The sequence below is a fragment of the Halyomorpha halys genome, unplaced genomic scaffold, assembly GCF_000696795.3.
Source record: "Halyomorpha halys isolate HHAL.00 unplaced genomic scaffold, Hhal_1.1 Scaffold433.1, whole genome shotgun sequence".
Taxonomy (NCBI): Eukaryota; Metazoa; Arthropoda; class Insecta; order Hemiptera; family Pentatomidae; genus Halyomorpha; species Halyomorpha halys.
The window spans coordinates 1,057,967-1,082,870 of record NW_027115152.1 but is presented as its reverse complement, the minus strand read 5'-3'; the positions used below and the strand labels follow the sequence as shown (position 1 = coordinate 1,082,870).

At 28.4% G+C, this 24,904-nt stretch overlaps 1 protein-coding gene across 2 annotated transcripts in view; it reads right to left on the bottom strand.

Moving 5' to 3' along the window:
- Positions 1–23,131, bottom strand: part of drm (drumstick) — a 44,741-nt gene extending 21,610 nt beyond the window's left edge. For both annotated transcript variants that reach the window (XM_014423644.3, XM_014423645.3), the window contains exon 1: positions 22,970–23,131. The gene's annotated coding sequence lies outside the window, so the exon portion shown is untranslated. The remainder of the gene's footprint in view (positions 1–22,969) is intronic.
- Positions 23,132–24,904: the final 1,773 nt, after the last annotated feature.

The following is a 24,904-nucleotide window of genomic DNA, read 5'->3' as shown; positions in this document are numbered from 1 at the left end:
AATGTAAAAATATAATGAAATTTAAAAGAAAAAAAAAATTGATATCAGTAAGTGACATTAATTAACGTAATAAATAAAAATAGTTATGCATATTCGTACATATTTGTTTTCTTAAGGTAATCAAATATTTCCGGAATGTGAGGACTATTATCGTTTAATAAAGTTGCCAAATGATATGGCAATCTGGTGTCTATCAAATGCCCTGCAGTCAGTAAGTATGTGTCTAGCAGTTAGTGGTACGTTGCACTGTCTACACGTTGGTCTAGATGTCCCTGACAGTAAGTATTCTTGGGTTACTCGAGTGTGTCGAATCCATAGTTTAGTCAATACCTCAAATGCAGCCTGGGAACTACAGAGGCGCCGGTTCAAATCCGGCTTGTAGGGGCAATATTTATTTCTGCAGCGGTCCCTCGAAATTAGGGTTGTTAGAACAGGGTGGTACCCTATTCAAAATTACTAGAAACGGAGTCATAAAAAAACATTTTTAAAAAAGCATTTGACAAGCTTTTATATATTCTAGTATTAGCTTCACCTACCTTCTATATCTTTTCTTTGAGACCTTAAAGTTCAAATTATTTTTTAATTATTATATTTGATGATATATATATTTTGATCCTGATCAAGTCCGGGAAAATATAATTTGGATTTACCATCACAGGCAATTACCAATCTCTTATAAATTATGCTTAGTTTATTTATGACAATTATGGGTTTCATCTTTAAAATAATTCAGGCATGAATTTGGTGAAATTTTTTTGCCCCTGTCAAGTCATTATTCCAATCCGTCATTTCAGTTTTATATTACTATATATATATATTTTATTATTAACGATTTTTTAAATTATAAATTATATAAGTGAGGTATAATAGTAGAGACATTGTGAGGTCCTCGTGTGGGCGTTGACAAGACATATTAGAGCCAATATCCCTGTCAACGAAAGTTGATGTATTGTCGCTCGATCATCATTCATTTATATCTACCATCTGTAATTAACTTATACGAACTCCCAACGTCTTGTCCTGCTCATTTTATTTTAAAATGCTTGCATTCAGACTTTTTAAAATATTTTTTTTATCTATACAATAATAATTACAAAAAAAATATATGAATTTTGCTCTATTTATAACATTTTTTTTTTTCCAAAGCCCCTATTGGGAATATATGTTTGTATTTAACAGAAACTGTGTAGTATGGTTTCGTTTTTGTCTGAGGTTCCATTTTAAAACATTCAACCACTTCATTACTGTTTTATAACGTTAATGTAATGAGGTTTATTCAAATAGTAACACGGGTACTTTCTTGAGATGTGTTTTAATACAAACTTAAGGTATAATCACAGTCCGTTTAATGTCTATTATATTTTTTTTAATTTAACAAAAACACTAATGACGGAACAAAGAAAAAAAAGTATATCAGTCCATAAATAAATTTAAACAATTCTTAAAAATTAGGCGAATTAAATTTAAAAAAATATTTTTATCAGTTAATTTTTAATTTTTCATAATATTAATTTAATTTTTCACATTACGATTTACTTAAATAAAAGTAAACTACATTCTAATAATTTATATTTTATATTAAAACCATTTGCACCTTATTATAATTTGCACGAAACCAAAAAAAAAAAATATATATATATATATATTTTGTTGATAAAGTGATTGATAATATTGTAATAGATAGTGCTAATTGAATAAAATAATAATTACAAACTCTCTGTTTATATGATAGTTGATAGTAAAAGTTAAGCTAAAATTAAAAGTTTTAAAAATTAATCAAGTCGTGACAAAATAGGGTGATTTGACTTGTGAGTAATGAACTGGGCAGAATAGCCTGTGAAAGATTTTTAAATTTGGATGTGAGGTGTAAATTTATATTTAAGATTGTCCTTGATGATGACCAAAATGGCCGAAACGTTCGACTCTTGATATAATAAAGAGCTTTAACAAGACTTTACAAGAATACCATTTGATTTATTTAAAAAATAGTAAAGTTTTTTACCACTGCCTATCGTTTAGTATTTCAAGATCGAACTGAAAAATTGTTAAATTAATAATAAATCAAACCTTTCTTGAGTTTATTTCCTTTATCTTTATTATATTAAAAGTATACATTGCCCTGACAATAAAAGTTTCCATGAATACAGTTTTCTTAGTATTTTATTTGCATATTTAATTTTTGTTTATTATTATTTTATCCATTTACAAGAAATCCTTGCTAGCAATTGTATAATCCTGATAACGCACACTAATTTCGCATCTAAGTTTGAAAGTCAAGGACATATGCTTAGAAACGTACAACGAAAATATTACCATGCCAAATGTAAGAATGGTTTAACAGTTGCTTGGTGTTCATTCAATAATATTTTCTCTTCCCTTGTTTCTAATTCGCTATATCAAATTAAATAATCCTATAAATTGAAGTATATTAAAAAAAAAAAAGAAGCTAGTTATCTTACATTTTTCTAGTTTTCACAAAAGAGTACAAAACTTTTGAAAATACAAATTTTTAATTTATGTGAAAAATCGTTTTTAATATGCATATACATTTTATAATATTATTTTCAGATAATACTTCCAGACCATTTAATCTATATTTGATTGTTGAAAATAAATATTTTATGCCACAAAATAGTTGTCCCATATAATATGTTGGTAATATTTTTAATTGGGCATCAATTCGTCTAAACAAAATGCAAAATTTTCACCGAAACCTGACAAAGAATGAAATTTCAAATGTCTTAATAAAGAAAGTTTCAACCACACTCATTATAAATGTGAAAGCTAATTTTTTGTCTTGTATCGACTGGAATGTCTTCATATTGATATTTATAATATATAAATGTGTTAAATTATTTTGATATATTTATTGCATGGATACTTCTTCATATGTTAAAAAAATTAGTAAATTATTGTAATGTAAATGCCTACACTACTCATAACTATTGGTCGCTTAACCTATAATTCGTGAGCCTGCCCCCCTAAAAAAAAAAAAAATACCAGTCTTCTTAAGGGCTGGTTACAACTAACATAAGTGTAATGGAATACAACGGTTAGAATAAAAAGACAGCAAATAATAAAGTTGCATAAGAAATATGGAAAGAAAATACCTTCTTGTTGTATAAAGGCAATAAGAAGTAATAAAACTTAATAATCTAAATAATTATGTAAGAGCAAACAAATTATGAAAATCAAACTACTTTGTGCACAAAATCAGATTAATACCCACCTATTTATTTTTAAAAAATAATATTAAATTGTTCTAATAAATTTAACTTTTTATGTACAGGGTAATACATTACACCAATCAATATATTAAGTTTTATTGTGCATTTCAATTTTTATTAGTTTTTTTTCTGTTATAGACTCCGGATGATCTGCCTCTCCTACTTAATAGGCAATTTCAAGATTATGATTAGGACGGTTAAGCGGGGTTGAGCCTTGTAATTGGAAGCACCAAAACGGTAACGTATAGAAAATAGTTTAGTATCATTTTGACCTTAGAGAACTTTGGTTTACATTTTGGGTCCACTTGGGTTTTATGTCTTCCAAAAACTTTTTTTTTCTTTTTTTTTGCATGCAATTATTAAATAGGTATTTAAAAAAAAATGGATACATGATAATTAGTGTTATGTAGCAATGAATACAGCCAAAAAAAACGAAAAGTTTCACCAAATCCACACCAAGGAGGCGGCAACTACAAAATGGCGGCAAAGAGTAAGAAAAAAGCGGTGATTGGCTGTTGTGAAAGGGTTGATAAAAAAGACAACAGTAGCTGGAGTGGGGAAGACCAGTAGCAGTCGGCTGTGAGGGAGGTGCTACTGGATAAGACCGCCTCTCTATCCCCTCTACTCCACTTCCTCTCCAACCACCCGGTTCATCTCCTCTGCTTCTAAGATCTTCGCAGGAGTCGTCATCTGCGAGAAGAAAACCTCGGAAAAGGGTCTGTAGAAGTCAAGAAATCGGAATATTCGAAAATCTGCAAAAATTCAAAAGGTGGGACATCCAACAAGAAAGTTCATGTAACTGTTTCATCCGTATCTTTTAATTTTAAGCCGTAACATAAGATCATAGCATTTCATTAGAGAAATTCAAAAATAACTTCAACACAAAGACGTCATTAGATTTAGAACACATGGAACTTAGAAAATGTCATTTCCAAATCCTTAAATTCCAAAATCTAAATCAAAAACGGTGTAAAATGTATGGTCACTCAAAACAAGAAAAATAAATGAAAATTTAAATCTAAAACTATGGTTACATAGAAAGCAATTAAATACAAAAGTAACAACTACGCAATAGAATATTATGATTCACTCCTTATTTGTCAAATAGGTACTGAAAAATACGTGGACTATGATTTACATCCAAAAATTTCGTTCATTGATATGTAATAAATACAAAGTAACATTCCAAAATTTGTTGAAATTCAAAGTGTGGAGATCTCAAACAAGAAAATTTATGCGGCAGTTTCATTTGTCTTTTTTCCCAACATAAGTACTCAATATTCAATTCAAAAATTACTAGCTACTTTCTAAGATTAACCAATGAAGGAATTACTTTGTAACAAGACACTGAAAAGTCATTGACGTTATATGAAAAAAGATAGATGATTTTGATATAGAATAACTTACACTAACGGTCCTAAATCAGTCTTCTCTGTAATTGGATATTGGATCCCTGTCCAATCTGGCCAAATAATATCCGAAGAATAGTGTGGCCGAAACATCATTGGCAAGAACTGCCAAATTTGAATGCCAACATTGGATAATGGATAAAATCAATAACAAAGATTTCCTAATCTATATTGGACCAGGTTGCACACGAGTTTAGCAATAACAAACCTTAAAGTATGAATTCCATTGTCAGAAATTTCAAATGGAGTTAAATTAGTTGTGACCCATTACAGGAAAAATAAATGATCAAAATTAAACTCCACAAACTGTGTTACATATTCACTGTCGAACTCAATGCAATAGTAGATGCATTTCACTTCTATGTCTTTGACCATTACAATATTATAAGAATTACAGAATCGTTAAGCCAGTTAGAAGCCATAAATTGTATGTACCTGGAACACCCAACAATTTCTAGCATCCATTCCTACCTAAACTCCCTACCAGATGTTAGTAAAATTCATATAGCCTCCAAGTCACATGGTGATCATAGAAAATGAACTGGCCGAAAGAGCTGCCAGAGAAGCACTAAGCAAGGAAACCCCACGAAAAAGAAAGTAAAGGTGGATGGCAATCTAGGGATGAATCAAACCCCTGGGGTACCTCAAGCCATGCATGTTGCAGAGAGGAGTTGACATATCAACAACCCTCAGATAGGATAATGGAATAATAAAATCAGTACTTAAAGTTTTAAGATCACACGTTTTACTTGAAGAAATGAGATAGCAAATATATACACATAACAGAAATAAACATAAAAAAAAGTAATTAAATATTAATAGACGAACCGGCCCATAGTCCATCGCAATAAAAAGCCCTAGGCAGCAGTATGTTTTGATGAATTTTTTTATGGTTAACATTGTTGACTGAATGAACAAAGAAGACTCCAAACGAACTTATGAAAAATGGGAAGGAAGAATATGGAAGTTTATGATAAAACCACCACTACCAAATCAAATACTAAAATTGAAAGGTTTGAGCAGTAGTTACCTAACTTTTTTTGACAGAACCCTTTTCGAAAAAGCAGTTAGATGGTAGAAACTTTACCTAATCATTTGATACAACTAGAGTGTCAAATGTCATCTATTCAGCAAAAGTAACAAAGGCTAGGATACCTACACAAAAATGTGCAAAGCCGGAGAAAATCTGAGACTGTTAAGTTCAAAACTGTATTGAGTTAACGTGGAATGACTCACTCCTGAATGAAGTAAGCAGACCTCGGTTCGGAACCATTGGGTTAGAGTAAAAAAGTGTAAGTCACTTATTTTTTATTTTAGTTGTTTTTAACTGAAAATCTGCAATCCTCAAGGAATTTAGGAAAAAATTAATCACATTATACCAATTAAATCTATTCCTTATACTCCAACGCCGTGAAAAATGTATATTTTCATTTGGAATCCGTAGATACCAACAATTCATCGAAAAAAGTAATACCTGGTTTTAGTTAGAGACCCCTCAATTTTTTATTACCAACTCCACTTCGTTGTCCAAAGCACTACAACGCACAAAAAGGTAGAATAGCCAAATTAAATCAAATAATTCCAAAATCGGTATTGGGCGAGTAGTGTGGTCGAAATGTCATTGTTAAAGATCACCAAAGTTGGAGGTAAAAGTTGGACAGTAGTCTGTCTACATTGCACATTGCTTACATGGATAATCTGGTGCTAAACACAATGATTCGACGTAGACACGGTCAAAAAGATAATGTAATATCTGACGTGGACAAGGGATCTGGTAATATAACAACGTAAGCAGATAATACCTACGAAAAGGTTTCCGTGTGGTACTACTTTTCCTCATGGTTATTAACTTTTTTTTTATCAGAATGGTTACGTCACCACATCAAGGTTATAATGATTTTAATTGGCAATTGATCCAAGCAAAACAGTTAAGTACGTTCCTTGAAACCGAATCACAATGTAACAATAAGAAATATTCAAAACAATGAACTATTTTTAAATGTTTAACACCATATGTCCTTTACAGTTTTTTTTTTCTTTTGCTTATGCCTAAATAGTTCATTTTAACCTAAAACCAATTGTTATTATTCTTTATATTATTTATTATTATAATGTAAATTTGTGCTTTATTAGAAAACTCGAAACGACTTCAAAACACGAATGGAGAAACGCACGCCTAGTCGATTCCTAATAGAACAAGAACCTGATGTAAAAAAAAAAAGTCAGCTCTTTCACTCAAAGTTTTTATTACTTTAATGAAAACTGCGTATAGTATATCTAGGGGAAATAAAATGGGTCATTCATATTTATTCATTTCGAGCTCCATATCTTTGAAATTACTTAAACACTAAGAAACCTATTAGAATATTATTTAATGTAGAGTAAATTTGCTAAATTATGAGTGTTTGTAGAGCAATTTACGTTTAGTTGTTCCCAAGATTTTTTTAAAAAGCAACATTTTATAAAATAAATACTGAAAAATCAGTAGTTAATGAATTTATTGTTAGAAATCTCTATCTCAGGAACCATTAGACATACAGATGTCTATTAGCACTCAAATTGAAGATATTCTAAGGTGTAATAAAGTAGTTAATAACGTTTAAATAAATAATTCAATTTTTATCCATTTTTGTCTCAACACATTTTATTTTTCTTATAAGTCCGACGTTTCGGCCAATCCGAGCATCCTCAGGGACATCTTAATATAATTTTGGAAATAAAAATATTTAAATACTCAACTTCATGCAGGCTATTCTGCCCAGGCCACAACAACAATTTATTCTTCCAAGTAAAAAATGTTTCCTTCTACTATTACACCAGTTAATAAATAATGATAAAAGTTCTATTACAAAACATTAGGGCTAATTTCTAAAAATAACAATAAAAATTCTTCTTTAGTCTTATTGTAAGATGTTTCGAACCACTTCACACTGGATACTGTTCTATCTTATTATATTAATAATCTTTATCTTTCTTGAGACTGGTTAATTTTGTTTAAATAAATAATTCAATTTTTATCCATTGTATTAGTTCGAAACAGCTTACAATAAGATTAAAGAAGAATTTTTATTGTTATTTTTATAAATTAGCCCTAATGTTATGTTACAACTTTTATCATTATTTATTAAACTAGTTAAAGTAGAAGGAAAAATGTTTTACATCAAAGAATAAATTGATGCCTTGGTCCTTGTGCAATGATGTTTTTGTGTTTTATATAGGATTTTGAGCGATACACCGACGGATATTAACTTAATGTCCGAATTGTCAGGTGTGGTTTTTTGGAGGAGCAGGTCGTATTCACCGTTTTTCTAGTGTATATATTTTTAGCAATGTAACATTCCTTTCAATTGGTCTAACAGATTTTCATGTATTTTCAGAATAATTTTTTTTTTTTTATTTATTGTAATTTATAACTGTACAAAAAAAAAATACAATAAGTAAAAATATGGAATGTTTTAAACACATGAAAGGTTCCGTGTGAAAGGTCCATCTCCTTTTCAGACGCCTCGGAGGATTATCTGGGATTGTTAAGGATGAAAGTTTAAGAACTAATGGGTTAAGAAGTTTGGAATAAAAAGACGCATACATATTTCGGGCCAAATCAGCAACGAAAGAGATGTTAAGGTCTCGAAATAAATTAAAAGCAGTTATTTTTTTTTTAAATTGGTAAAAATATACATACTCAGAGTTCTCACGGATTCATGGCAGAGTCGAAATGAAATTTATTTTGGTTTAATTCTGTGTTTTCACAAGACAATAAATTAAATAATGTTATGATGGCATGATTTCAATATGGAAATTAAAAATATGTCAAACATGTGGATTCTAAGGGTGCATTAGTATGGAACAATTGTCCCATGAAAAATATAGAATAGATTATATTCATCTTGGAAGTTTTTTTACCTCAACGATTTTAAAAAATTTTGGTTTAAATAAGTCATAATGTCAACACTTAAAGTAAGGATAAATTTTAAAAAGCAGTAGAAGTTTTTAAATTTATTTTTACGCCGAGACAACAATAAAATTGGTTTTTCAAGATTGTAAAGATCAGTTGAGTTTTCTATTCCAAAAAAGAAAAAATCTACTGAATAAAACTCTTTTGAAAATATAAATAAATAAAAAAGTAACCAAAAATGTCATTAGACCCATGACTAAGAAAATTCATTAATGATTCTAAACGATGAGTCACTGTTTTGCCTGTAATCAGCAATGACGTTACCGACTGGCTATTTTAATCGTTTCAGAACTAAATGTCTATTCGTTTATTTAGAACTACTATAAATATATGTAATAATGAACAACTAAATTAAATACTAATAATGATACTATAGTTAATTTTAAAACATATACAAGGAATTTAAACCAACATTATGCAGAGATTTTAAGTAAAATAAATTTATGAAAAATATTGGAAAAACTTTTGTTAGTATTTACAATTAATTTTAATATGAATTTTAATAATTGGAATAAATACAAATTGAGACCAAAATACAATTGGAATTAAATTAATAACAAGGCTGACCTGAGTGTATGGAAGGTTATAAATAGTTTGTTTATATAATAGTGATAGTGTAGATTAATCGAAAATTAAAAGTTTTAAAAATTAATGAAGAAAAAAATAGGTATCTAAACATAAGTTTAATAATTAATATGACTCTCTAATAATTGACTTTTTCATAAGGTTTTAACTTATAATTAATGACCTGGGCAGAATAGCCTGCAAAACATTTTTAAATTTGGATGTGACGTGAGAATTTATATTTGAAGGTACGTTATATTATTAGTGATAATGTCGTTCTTATAATTGTTACAAATGAATGTATAATAAGCTGTTAAATGTTTAGATTATCCTTGAGGATAGCCGATGTGGCCGAAACGTTGGACTATTGATTAATAAAAAGTGTTGAGACTAAACAAGTATACCATTTGATTTATTTAATAAATGATATTATGTTTTAATGGGACTAACTGTACCTTTGTTGTACCTATATTTGAGTTTAAAGAAACATTTACAGTTAACAGAAATGTCTCTTAAAATATTAACAATTATATCGAATAGTCCTTACTATCTTACTATTATAGAATACTATTAGTTTTATAATTATTCTTAAATTTATTATTTAATTATATTATTAAATAATAAAAATACATATTTACTTAATGAACTTTAAAACATTGGGTGTTAACAACAAAAATTTGATTTTCTTTAATTTTTGACTGGCAGTAAGTCTTTGTGTAGTAAAAACAGAAAAGCATGCATTAAAAATTAAAAATGTGTATAAAACAGCCAAATCCTACTGTTTAAACAACTTTATTGTTTAATTTATAATATTAATAAATGGAAACCTGCAACTATACATCAAATTTGTCACTTTTAAACTATAAATCAAATGAGAATAAAAATAATTATTATTGGCATACATATGAGAAATTTAGTTTAATTATTAAATTGTATGCATCAAAAATAAAATTGTTGCTCAAAAAGAGTAATACGTAATTTTTTCGAGCAAATTTGTGTAATATAAAATTAGTGTCACTTGAATTTATTTTTCATGATTCGAATTTCTGTCGAGATTTATTGGAATTAGTTTTTTTAATAATTGTTTATTTAAATTTTTAAAAAATTAAATAATAAGAGTATTTTTTTATTCATTGGTTGATATCAAGGATATTAACTTGATATGTATGATTCAAATGCGTTTGCATACATTTTAATAAATAATAGGTGAAACATAAGAGAAATAGATGTGAATAGACGATTTCTTTTTTATATTGAACTATTGTCTTTCAATACTTATTGCCTATTATTGTAAAACACAAGGACATTATTTCCGTTCATTGTTAAGACGTTCAATAAATATGCAGTTATATTTCCCATGCACTCGACATGGTGCATAAAAAGGATTTTATTATTATTTTTTTTTTTTTGTTACAATTTATTAAGACTGGAAAGTTGTAAAATATTATTGCAAGAAGAGTTGATTGATAGAGTCGGAATAGTAGTGAATAAAATTTGACATTTCGTTTGAGTGGAATATTGCCTCCGGGAGATCGTATCAGGCCATTTGCTAATTGCGGGCCACCAACGCGGCGGGGTGTCCCTCAAACCATCTTTATGGCTTGAATCTGATTATGGTAATGTATAAAAAAAAAGGAAAAAATAACAGAGGATGAGGAAAAGGAGAAAGAGGAAAAAAAAATTCGGCGTTTAACGAACCCACGTCTCCGAACGCGGAACCCGTACGGACAACCTTCCACGCGTTTGATGGCTTCCACACCTCCGCAAAAAAGTTGCTTTAAAAAAAATTAAATGTCCTGAGAGCGAATTCATTCATTCTGCACAACTGAATCAGTCAGTAAACATAAAGTTTTTTTTTTTGTCATAATTGACGTCATCGAATCTATTGCGTATATCCAGGGAATTATGGACAAATAAAGGTAGCAGAAGATTTTATTTCCTTAACACTAAACACATCCACATTTTTTATTTATCTACTTGTAGACCCGGCTAAGATGGTAGCTATAGTAAAATAAATGGTAACAGCTAACTTATTTCAAACTAATATTTCACACAACAATCTATATTTTGTCAATGTAGGATAAATGAAAAGACATTCCTAGCTTCCAAGGGTTATGTTAAAGTTTAGTGTGGTGGAGTTATGAATGATTATATGAGCAGTTGTCACCTGAACAAAAAAAGAAACCTCCAAATAAATCAAGGTGAAAAGTTTCTAATTTTTAATTTGCTTTTTCCTTTAAAAAAAAAAAAAAAAAAATACACATACAGAAAGCTGGTCATGTAAATTATTTTTTAAAAATAAAATTCTAATTAATAAAGAGAAAAGAAAATTGAGAAAATTAATTAATTATGTACTAATTAGAAAAGAAAATTATGTGTAATCAACAGATCTTTGTTTTACTTTAGTAATTAGTTTCATTATAATTAAATTAACTGTTTATAATGTAATCATATTTATATTTTATATTTAGCTGTAAATATCAATAAATAAATAAATATGAATAAAAAATATGTGTATTTGATCTGAAACGAGTGAATAGAAATTGAAAGTACTTTTAGAATTAGGGTTAACTATTAAGATTTCCCAAACTTGTGCTTTTTTATATATATGAAATTTTAATATATACTAAATACAATCTTATGGAATTATTTTTTCTCTGATAATTATTACACTTCAACTATGTTTTACAGTTTGGTAAATAATTAACTAAAAAAAATAAAAATTAAAACAATATAACAATGGTTATATCTACGGGTTCTTATTTCTTTTTATTATTGTAATTAATCAACAAGATGGGTTTTATGGTGGTTTTTTCAGATACATAGGTTGCATCGAAAAAATTAATTTTTTTATTCATTACTTTCACTGATATCAATTTTTTTAAATTTTATTCACGGATCATACCATCTCGTAAGGATACTTAAAGATAATAGGAATATAGACAAGTCACAATAAACTTTGAATAAACAGGCTTTGGTTGTAAATACTATTTTTGTTAGATTTCGGTCTAATCATTTTTTTTTAAATATATATGTTACACTAACAGATGAATAATGAATATTATTAATGTGATAATTATGGCTGATTAATAAATTTATGGAACGTTATTCTGTGATTACTTTTTTTTTTTTTATATCAATAAATGACATCTTAATTTATCTTACAGGTACAAAATGCATCGGTATTCGTGAATTAACAGCTTGGGAGACGGAATGAGATAAAATTAGGCATTTAAAATGCAGATGCCGGACGGACCAGTGTTTGGTATGCAGAGGATTTAAAGCCTCCAGGTAGTCTTTGATGTCTCAGGCTGGAGTCCAGGGTATGGCACGCCGTTTTCTACTGGAGAAAGTCACTCGCAACTTCAATCCAGGTCTTAATAAATTTCAATAATTCTTTTTTTTTTTTTTTAACAAAATCTTTGTAGAATAGTTGAAATTCTCGATACCCAAGGGACGGTTTTCGAATCCCAAGATTCGAATGAACATGCCACCTGGGACAGGCCGTTGTGTTAACGAGGTCAAGAATGCAGGGTTACGTATGATGGCGTAACCTGACGGTTGGAGGGAGTCTCGATCCACGCGTCTTCTTTTATAATTTTGTTTATGCAAATTTCCATATATTACAACTTAAATTCTTACAGAAAAATTTAAATCCGGGGATTGTAGAAGTATGTGGCATACAATACAATCAACTTGCGCTTAAGCCTATGCTTCAGTATTAATAAAATAATAAATAATTGTATTCATCTATTCTAAATGAATAACTACTAATAATTATTATTTCACAAAAAAAATGTATAAATTTAATAATTATTAATTAATGTAATTTTAATAAGTGATAAAATAGTTGTGAATAAAGCGTTAAAGAATAAGAAGTAGATTCTGTTAACCATGGACAAATAAAAATAAAATATAAAAGAAAAGAAAAATAAATATATTTTTTATTCATAGAAATATGAAGCCAAAGTAACACATGATTTATTTTTTAATGAATACTTTATTCATTGCGTATGATGGTTTTTTCGGATGAATAATTTTTCTAGTAATGAAACAAATAAATTTTTAAAAAACATAAAACACTCTAGTTGTATTCAATTTCATTTTTGAATTTTTTTGAATGGTGGTGAAATTGCAGCGATATCCTGAGTAAAAAATATAATTAAGACTAATTTTACTTTTATTTTTGATAATATTATTGGAAAATTTCGTAAGGTATACAGATGATGATTTCCCTCACGGTTTACTTTTAAAGCGGGTTCACTCAGCCTTATTTGAATATCTTGGTTCTTGAATAAAGGTTTAATGTTTAAGCTTATTAAGAATTGTAATTTTTATACGTTATCGGCTATACAGTGTTTTTGAGGGTAAAGTGTTCTAACTAAAAATAAGGATCTCAAAACAAGCAAAAAATTCCCAGTAAAGGATTGCTTAGGAGATATTCACATCTAACGATCATCATAGATATGAATTATTCAGGTTTATAATAACTAAAATAATATGTACTGAAACTACTTAAGTAATAAAATTTAAATGTTAACATCCAGATTAAATGTTTTCAAAGTGAGTAACTTTAGCATTAAGACAGGCTCAAAATTTTTCTTCCACAGCAGCAGTAAACATATTGTTACATTTAAATGATCCTAATTAGTAATGAATTTAGGTTATTAATATACACTAGAAGATCTAAGAGAACATTATTTAAAGTAGAATAAATTTGCTAAAAAATGATCCCTAATAGAGCTATTTAAGGTCAATAGTTTCCTAGATATAGCTTTTTAAAAAGTAACATTTCATAAAAAAAAAAAAAAATGCACTGAAAAATCAGGAGTTAGTGAATTTATTTTCAGAAATCTATATCTCAAAAACCATTCAACGTTCAGATGTCTATTAGCACTCAAATTAAAGCTAGCTAAATGTACTATATAGTGGTTCATTACGTCCATCTTTGTAAGAGTAGTAGTTTTTATGATGTGTGACTAAATAAATTCACAAAATATTAATTTCTAGTTGTTCGGATACAATTTTTGATTATTGAAAAAATATATCTTTGGAATCATAACACGTACACATGTCTGCCAACACTCAACATAAAGATAATTTAACTTACTATAAAAAAGTTGATTTCACGTATCTTCGTAAGGGTTGTAGTTTTTATGATATACGCATATGAATATAACATTTGCACATGAAATTATGTCCGAACTATAAATCAATGCATTTGAGCAAATATCATAAAAACTATTACTTCTACAAAGATAAACGTAATAAACTACTTTATAAAATATTAAGCAAACTTTAATTTGAGTGCTAATAGACATCTGTACGTCGAATGGTTCCTCTGATATTGACTACTGATTTTTCAGTATATTTTTATGAAATGTTGCTTATAGCTTAAAAAAGCTATATCTCTGGAACTATTGAACGTAAATAGCTCTATTAGGGCTTATATTTTAGCAAATTTACACTACTTTAAATAATGTTATTTAGATTTTCTATTTTTGTTGGTAGTTTTAAAGATATAAAGCTCCGAATGAATTTTTTTTTTTTAACATTTTGAAACAACCAACATTTTTTATTCCCCTACCTATACTTGGTACATTACCTACAGTAATCAATTTTGGCAGTAATTATACATATGTTTTATTAAAGTAATCAGAAATTGGTGTTAAATAACTGCCTTTTTTCTCTTGTTGGGCTCTTATACTATAAGAGGGTCTGCCTTAATACACAAAATAATATCTTTAAAAAATTTTTAATATGAAATTTTTACGTTTACATTCCATTTGTAAAGTAGTTGGATTATTGATTTATCATAACCTAAATAATTCATAGTCTAAACTGAAAATTTTTGTACGTGGATATCTTCTAAGCAAGCTGTTAATGGACATATTATTGGGGATTTTTTTCTCGTTTTAAGATACTTAATTCATATGTTCAGTGGACACTTAACTCTGAAACACCCTGTATTTTATACTTTATATTACCTATTGCTTAATATTCAAATATAATACGGTAGGATATAATAAAAAAGAATAAAAGAAGATAAAAGAATGGAGGTATAGAGAAGAATAAAAGGGGATCTTGAGGGAAGTGTATAAAAAAGGCTGGTGGAGGAAGGTCTGATGACGCAGTGCAACCGCGTTACGCAGCCTACTTAACTCAGCCTGTTTTTTTTTGTCTCCTGGCATCCACCCACGGTACAAACGGCTAATATCTCATTTAAACTACCACAACTTCGAAAATTCCTCACCTATATTAATTTTTTATAGAGAAGTGGAATATTTTCAAAATGCAACAACATACTACACTACAAAATACTTTTCAAAAATGATGTTTCAGATATTTTCGACCGATTTGAGCTAACCCAGACAAAAACGGACTAATAACGAATTTTTCGTATACCGAATTTATTACTAGAAGAAAAGTATGTAATTTTTTGCTTTTTTTTTTTTTGGAGAGGTATGGGGAATTAATTCGCCTTCTTATTAAAATTATTCATTTTATTATATCATTTTTCAAAGTTGTATTGGTCTAAAAAATATTCAACAAGATGCGAACCAACTCGAGACAAAAGAAAATTTATACTGGCCCACAAGAGGGAAAATGGCTTAATAATCTACTTCCTTTGGCTTAAACAAAAAAAAATTTCATTATATTAATTCTATATCAGTACACTAACATTGTCGACTTTTGGGACTGTCTATCTTCATGGGGCATTTTTAAGAATAAAAAAAAGTAATATTTTTAAGTAAAATTAGGAATATCCATTTACAATAAATCGTACAACTATGTAAAATAAAATCCATACAACGTAACGATAAATATTATACAACATCAAAAATATAATAAAAAAACAGAATGAACACTAAAAATTCTGAAAATATCAACACATCAGCACTGGCCGTAGATAAAACAGTTAATCAAAATTTTGATTTTGAAAAACATAAAACAAGAAGTAAACTATAAAATAGACTTAGTAAGGACGGATATAATTAGTAAAATACATCTCTGAAATAGCAATTAACAACATTACCAAAGATAAAAAGAAACATAACTTAAATAACACAAGTAAGAGGGATGAAAAGGGTAATTAATTACAAGAAATTATTGGTGAAATATATAATGACTGTTATTATTTGTATATATGTAAATATGAAATCACAAAATTTCAAGGAGGAATTAAACTAAATGAGCAAAAGAAAAGAAAATTTGGCTATAATCCAAAACTTTTATACAATAAAAAAATTTGTAACTATCTTTTTTTTTTAAATAGGCCTGAAGATCTTTTTAAATAGCTCTGAAACGTTGATAATGTTAGTGTACATAAGTAAAAATTAATTAATTTCCCGAAATAGAAGAAAAAAATTTTTTTTTTAATTGATAATTTAAACATCGATTATAAATATTTTTTTGAGAAGAGTGATTTTTCTAAAAGTAAAAAAAAAAAAATTAGACTGATTTTATTTCATTTTCAACATTTCCAAATGAAGCTGTTATGGTATTTCAGCCATATCCTGAATGAACGAATAAAAAAATAAATAAAATCATAAAAACTGCATGATCATTCTCGATGCCTTGTTTCATCTGCATCTTTATGACCTCAAAAGCTCATAAAATACCTAAAATCCTAAATTAACATATGCAGTTAGTTGCTCGACACACGTCAACCGATCGTTTTGCATAATCAATGAACGTTGAACTTTTTTTGCTATTTTTTTTTTCGTCGTAACTACACGCAATTTTTTTTTCTCATTCCCCGTTGCGATGACTATACCCGTAAGAAGATGCTATAAAATCTATTTGACAGCTAGCTCCGTACGTGCTCTTATGCATTATGTATGGGAGATGTATATTATTCCAAACACATTTGCTATGCAAGTATTCCGTTAGTTTATGACCGTCTCATTTCCTTACTAGTTATTAAGCTCTTCAAAATCGATAGCGTCCATCTAGCAAGATAATTAATCGATATAGTTTGTGACAAAATCATAAATTATAGGACAAAATTTTAAGATTATTATTACACTTGAAATCGCTTATAGTAAATACACAGCAGAGAGCGATATTATTAAGAAAGAGAAGATGGACATAATAAAAATAGGTGTTAATTATTAGATTTATGCTTTTATTTTATTGCTTTATTAGTTCAAAATTGTATTCTGATCATAATATACGATTTTTATGTATTGCTCGATTTAACTATCTTAAAGTCTCCTCTTCACATTTTAAGTAATTATTTCAAAACTGATATAGGGTCGCTTCTCCCTGGGTGTCTTAGTGGGGCGGGCCCGGCCTGGGAAGATTGCCAGTATCTATATTATATAAATTGCAGAAAATAGGTTATAAATTGAAAAATAAATAATTATTTTTATTTTCTGCATGTCCTGAAACATATAAAGGGGCTCTAATATTTTTGAAATCAGAAAAGTAAAAAAATACGATATGCTTGATTACGTTCATTTTATTTATCTTTATGTTTTTATACACGTAGAGGTTTCGATCATTTATATATAATGTTTTATTTATTTTGTTAAAATTTTACAATGAATGTGATCGTTTACCACTATTAGTTCCCAAGGTTGTGATTTATCAATAAACAAAATTTGTATATGAACTAAAAATTAAGGTAAAATTAGTAACATCACAATTCAAATAATAACAACACTAGAGTTCCATTATTTAATTTTAGACATAAAATAAAAATATAATTATAATCTAAGCCTGAATTTTTATACAGTAAAAAAAATCAATATATGGTATTTATTAATCGAAACAATTTGCTTTTTATTTTTTTCATGTACCAAAATATGTAAGTAATTAAAACGCCTAGTAAACTAAACAAATAAAAACAAAATACGACACGCTTTAAAAACTAAAATGTCAAAAAATTAAATTGCACAATAGAATAATAGCAATAAATAGGATTTAAAAAAGATAACTAATTTACATTTAAAAAAATATAAATAAATCAAACATATATCAATACAAAAATAATTAAAACAAATGATAACAAACAAGAAACGGGAAATATATAAATGTTAACCTCAGTTATAATGACAAATATTTCATTTTTTTTTTTTATTATAATGGTAATGAATAAATATGAATACAACTAAGAATTATATGGCTGATTTTAATATGAGAGCCCACAAACAAAATATTATGTTTGAACTATAGTATTCAGTTATTTCTTGACTAACTTTGGCACTAAAAATAAAATTTATGCCCGTGAAAGTCTACCTAGAAAACCGTTTAATAACTTAATTATTAAATTCAATATTATTTATACTAAATAAAAACTTTTAATAAAGCAGTAAAGAACAGCTCTTTATAGGATTGAATCAATGATTTAAAAGTATTTTTATTCATCCCTTATATCCCTATATACTGTCATGAAGTATTGTAAAATTTAATTACATCTCTACCACTACACGTTATAAAGAGTTAATGGTATAGTACTTTGTAATTAAGTACTGTTACTAAACCAACTGTCGTGAAGGAGGTGATTTGATCAGAATGACTGACTGAAAATGAATTCGCTCATAAGACTCTGTAGTCAGGTGACTTATGGGCTATTGCGAAACCTCGGATACTTCAGCCTGGAGCGAATATAATTCCATGGACAGATTTTAAACTTCAAAAATTCACTATAGATTGCCATGGTATATTTCTAGTCTTTAATTGTTTGGAACATAGACGCCGGCACTTTGGTAATACTGTGAGGGGGGCGAAGGTGAGGGCAAAGCTCAGGTTGCACTGTGATAGTGAAAGTGACAGCTGTCGTAACCAACTACCATCGTATAAATTTTGACGTTGTCGTGACAGTACTGTCGTACTATATGATTTTTTAACTTTACTTAAACACGAAGGAGAATACATACAAAGACATTCCAAATATCAGTTTTTCATGTTTCACAAATACTTTACTCATCAAATTTTTTCTGGCCACACCGAAAAAAAGTCATGGAAAACAATAAAAAAAGTCTATATAATATTTTTAGTAATTAATTCAATCTTAGTTGTTAATTAAAATATTTTACTCTTTTATGATTTTATAAAAGTAAATGACTGAAAATAAATTAAATGGTCCAGTGATACTCTTGCCTCGTTCATACATTTTTTTAAGGGAGGGTTGGACTGTTCCCAAGTGCTTGAATTCTCTATGCTTTGAAATAAATATTATAAGTTAGGAGTTGTTTGAATGTATTTTGTAATTAAAAATGAGTTAAAATCATAAATTACTTGAAAGCCATAAGGAAATTATATTAGTAAGCCTAGATATTATTGATCTAATAATATAAAACGGATTTAATGAACTTTTTCTTGATTTCGAATTTTTTTTTTTTTTAGAATACGTTATAAAAAAGTGTATTATGTATTATTAGATAAGAATGATACGTTACTATTATCATACGGTACAATATTATTTTTCAGGAAAATCAGAATAGTGTTTCTGAATAAATTTTAATTCAGGCATCTAAGCTTTTTTTGGCCGTTTTTAAATTTGCCAACATCCAAAAAACTGTATCTCAAACTCTATTATGTTAGCAGAGAGAAATTTGGTCTCAAATTGTTGAATAATTAATCTATAACTGTATGAGCTATTATTTGTCCAAAATCATCCGTTCATGGTTAAAACAGGCACAGAAACAGGTCCGAAAATCGCGAAAATCTATAATTATAAATTTCATAAAACTACTCGTCAAGAGACAAGTCGATTTTCGTTTAAACTATTTTTTATATTAACGTTTTAACTATTATATATTTAAACTATTTTTTTTTCAAACAAAATTTATGACAGAATAATACCATTGATGAATAAACTCTTAGAAATAAGATTTCATCATTCCTTTTTTCTCGTTGTTACTGATAAATAGAACTGGACATTTCTTAATGTATTGTAAATATTTATAACCGGCATACTAAAATTGATTTTCATTTATGAAAAGTTATAGAGTTGTGCGATGTAGTTTTAACTTAACTTACCTCAAAGTTAATGCTTTTTAGGAAATCATTTCTGAAGTTTAAACATCATAGGAATCGTTGTCGAAAAGTTGTTCAGTTACTTTGATTTTATATTAGCTGTATTATGTTTTATACAGACATTTAACTGCACATATATACATATATAAAAGGGGGGCTGTTTTAAAATTTGAATATTATTATTATGAGGTTAAAATAATTTTATTCAAGAACTTGTCATGACAGGAACTAATTTGTTCCATTAAATAAAAATAATCAACGCAAAACAAAAATAAATAAATTTATTGTCATTATAAAAAAAATCTGAGTAACATTTTATCACTCTTCTTTCAAGTAGTTACTGATAAAAAAAACCCATAAAATTAGTACAACATACATTTCGTGTTTTAATACTTAAAATAACAACCTGTTTAATAAAATGTAATAAAATTTATGTCATAAATGAAAAATTATAGTTATATATTAATATAAACTACAAAAATATAGTTATATATACCTTACCTGAAATTTGATAATGAATGTATTTCTAAGTGCATAAGTCTAAATTTCAAACTATATAGAAATTTTAAAATATTACGATTATTTTTTAATAAAAAATTTCTTACAATTACGTTTAAGAATAGAATAGATATGAAAATAGAGAAAGACTATTATTATAGCTTATTTCTTCAAATAAAAGAGGTCATAATAAGAAAAAGACAGGCCTATCCATTGGCAATGAGATATGCGAGATGCAATGAGAGAGGTTTCGATAGCGAAAACTTACCTGAGAGTCAATATTGTGTTATTAAAATTTTCAAAGGTAATTATTCAACATTTCGTACTTTTTACGGAATCAGTTTAGAAGATTAAATATTATATATAGGTGTGTTTTCACATTTGACACTTCTCTGAGAATTCGTACTTTTAGCAAAACCTTTTTAACAATTACATACAAGTTTATATCTATAATGTGAATATATTTGGCATGACAATACGAAGCCACTAATCAATAGAATTTGAAAATTATCACACGTTTTTTTGATTGGTTACTGGTATAAAGAATATCATAAAATTTGCATAATGTAAACTTGATATTTTCCGCTTGATTATGTTAACCATAAACTTTTTGATTGCTAAAATTGTTATCATGAGTTGTCTTGTTGATATGAGAGATTCATAGTAACTTAGTAATGTAGCAGTTACAACCAGGTAGGTTTATAAATAATATTTGATATATTGATAATATATATTATTGAATAAATATACTATCATAATAATTTTGAGGTGTAGAGAAATTTAATTGAAGCACTTGTCATCAGACGAGTTACTTTAAATTTGGTTAGCACAAAAACGATGGCTTTAGGTGACAATGAGGTATCGAAGAGGTAGGCAATAAAAAAAAAACTTAATGAGTTAATATTGACAATAATTAATATTTTATGGGTGAATAAGTCGAAATTTTATACTTTTTAGAGAATCATTTTAAAAGATTAAACTTTATAGCAGCATTTACACATCTGATATTTCTCATAACATAAAAATTTTTGACAGTACATTCAAATAGATATATAGTTAATATGAACATACTTGATATCATATATATAAAATATGGCATATACTATGGAACAAAAACAATGTCATAAAAAAAAGAGGTTTTTAGAAATTTCATTCAAGCACTTGTCATATGACGGACTAGTTTGTTTGATTAAATAAAAATTATTAATTGATTAAAAAAATAGTGGCATGACAGTAAAAAAATACTCCATAAAATTAAATTAGTTTTCATAAATCAATAAAATCTGATAAGTAACATTTTTATCGTACGCCTTTTGATTGGCTAAAGGTAGGAAGAAAATCTTTGGCATCTGTATATTTCTTGTAAAAATAACCAATTTATCCTAGCTTATCTCAAAGTTAATATTAATAGAATAAATGAAAAACTTGGTAATTTTAAAGAAATGAGCTCAGAAAATTGGATATCAAAAGAATCTAGTCTGAAGGTAAACGTTTATAATAGTTACATTGAATTTTATACACAAATTATAGCACATTTATAATGGATAGGCATGTTTTGGAATTTTAACACTGTTATTTAAAATTAAAAGTTTAAAATAATGCCATGAGACGGTTTGTTCCATTAAATAAAAAGTGTGGCAATGAGATACGAGAGATTTATTGTATCTTAGTTTTTGCAGTTGCATTCAACTAGTCATATTGTTAATATAGAGATATTTGATATCATATATATAAAATATGGCATATATTATAGAATAAGAATACTGTCATAAAAAAATCAGAGGTTCATAGAAATTTCATTGGGACACTTGTCATTTGACGAACTGGTTTCTTTAAAAAAATTGATTAACACAAAAAGAATGGCATGACAGTAAAAAACTCCTGCATTATATGAAACTCACAAATCAATAAAATCAGATTTGTATCATTTTACGTCAAAAAGGTATAACGCCTTTAAAAATTACATTGAAATTTATACACAAATTATAGACATAATAGCATATATGTAATGGATAGTCTATGTTTGACTGAAATTTGAATTTACATATACATTTGAAATATATAAAATATAAAAACACTTTCATAAAAAATTTAATCAAACACTTATCATGAGACGGTCTGGTTTTTTCATTAAATAAAAATGGTTTTCACGAAAAAAGAGTGGCAATGAGATATACAAGAGACAATGAGAGAGGCTATAACTTACCTGAGAGTTTACTAATATTGATAAAACAATATAGTTATAGTAGCTAGTGGCACATATAGAGCTTTTTGTATATTGGATTAAGACATATAAATAATATAATATAGTATATATAAGATGTGACTACCTGTTGTTGTGACTGTACTGACGGACAGAGATTTGTGTGTATAATTAGAGTTGATCGCTACAACGGAGTGGAGTGATGGAGTGGTGGGGGTAGGCAGTTACCGATGCGGGAGCTGAGTAGAGACTGCCTCGCTCTCCCCTGGGTAGCGGGTAATTGCGGAGGCCCAATTATCTCTGTGTGGGAACTGCACGGTAGCCGCCTTCCGCCACGCCCACTCACTGTCATTGGCCGCCGGCCGACCAATCGGCTTCGTCGACGCCCTTTCCCACGCCCCCTCTACCCTCGCCCGCCTCCCCCCACGAGCTAATATCGTAATTAGCCCCGCTGCCCCCACCCCCGGCCCCCCAGGGGGTGTGCCCTCGGCAGCTCACTTTCGGCAGGCCCTCCTATAAAATACTGCCCACCGCAATCCTAATAACTTGGGGCCAGTTCCCGACAGCCGTCTACCATATACCACCACCTTCCACTTCTAGTCCTTACCGTCTTTCGGGTTTTTTTAATAGAGCTTCCAATTCCTACCTTAAAACTGCGGGTGGCTCTGGTTGCGACCTCCACTCCACCCTTCTCATGTCGTTGAAAGACTTCAGCATATATGTAATTAAAATAATAATAAAAATAACTATCTCTGCAGAACTATTAGCACAAAACATAAGACAAAATAAAAGGTTCTGAGAAAATTCAGTGCTCTGATTTTGGCCCAGTAAAACATATATTTAAGAAATAATTTCACCCAAAAATAGATTCCCAGAGATCTACAAAAAAGCAGCAAAGTGCCTGCCACACGTCTTTTTTGCAGCTTCCACCTCAATTCTTTAACAAAGTAATTATAATTTTATATGAGTAAAGAAATATATGTTATAGATACAAGTTTAAGAAATAATGAGTAAAAATGTCAACTATGGATGTTCCATTAGTTGTAGATCTCAATGAATCTGTTTTTAGATTAAATTATTTCTTATGCTACACGTTTAGCACTTGCCGCAAATCCAAGATTTGTACAAACCTTACAAGGAATTAGGAATAAAATTCCCAACTATGTCTCATTAGTGAAAACTGTAGATATATTTTTAATTTTTATAAATCTCTACGAATCTGTTGTTAGATAAAATTATTTCTTAAATATACGTTTTATTGGTCCCAAATCATACTGAATTTTATCACTATCTTCCACTTCTAGTCCTTTTTAATATAGCTTCCAATTCCTTCCTTAAAACTGTGGGTGGTACTGAATTCGACTCACACTTAACCCTTAGCACATGATTGGAAAAGGTTAGAATATATATAAAATTTGACTTGACAAAGTATCGCTGCTTCACTTTAATAGTGGAACGTTTGGAAAAAGAAAAAAATATTTGATTTGATATGTCGTTGTGCCAATCCAACATCTCAAGAAATGATTATTTTGATATATTCATGTAATCTTAGCAATTAGAGTAAGATACAGTTCAAAACTGTAATATCTCGATATATTTTGTTTACTTGGATTTTATGACATGTATTACAATGATTATGTGTTTTACTGTATACATTTTCTAGAGGGTAAGAACAATACATTTCAAATCTGTAATATCTCGAAATATTTGTTTTATTTAGATTTTATGACATATTTTTTATAATTTAGATGTTAACCTTATTGCTAAGATTAAATACATATCTCAAAATAACCATTTGTACAATATAGAAACAAAATTATATATAGTAACTCTTGTGCAAGGTAATTTATTTCGAACACATTCATATTAAAATAAAATGCAATTTTTTGTCGGATGTGTCAATTCTAACCTCTTCCAATCAAGTGTAAAGGGTCAAGTGGAGTCGAATCCAGAACTACTCGCAATTTTACGGCAGGAATCGGAACCTATATTTAAAAAAACCAAGGACACTAAAGACTAGAAGTGGAAGGTGGTTGGTATATGGTAGACGGATGTACAACAC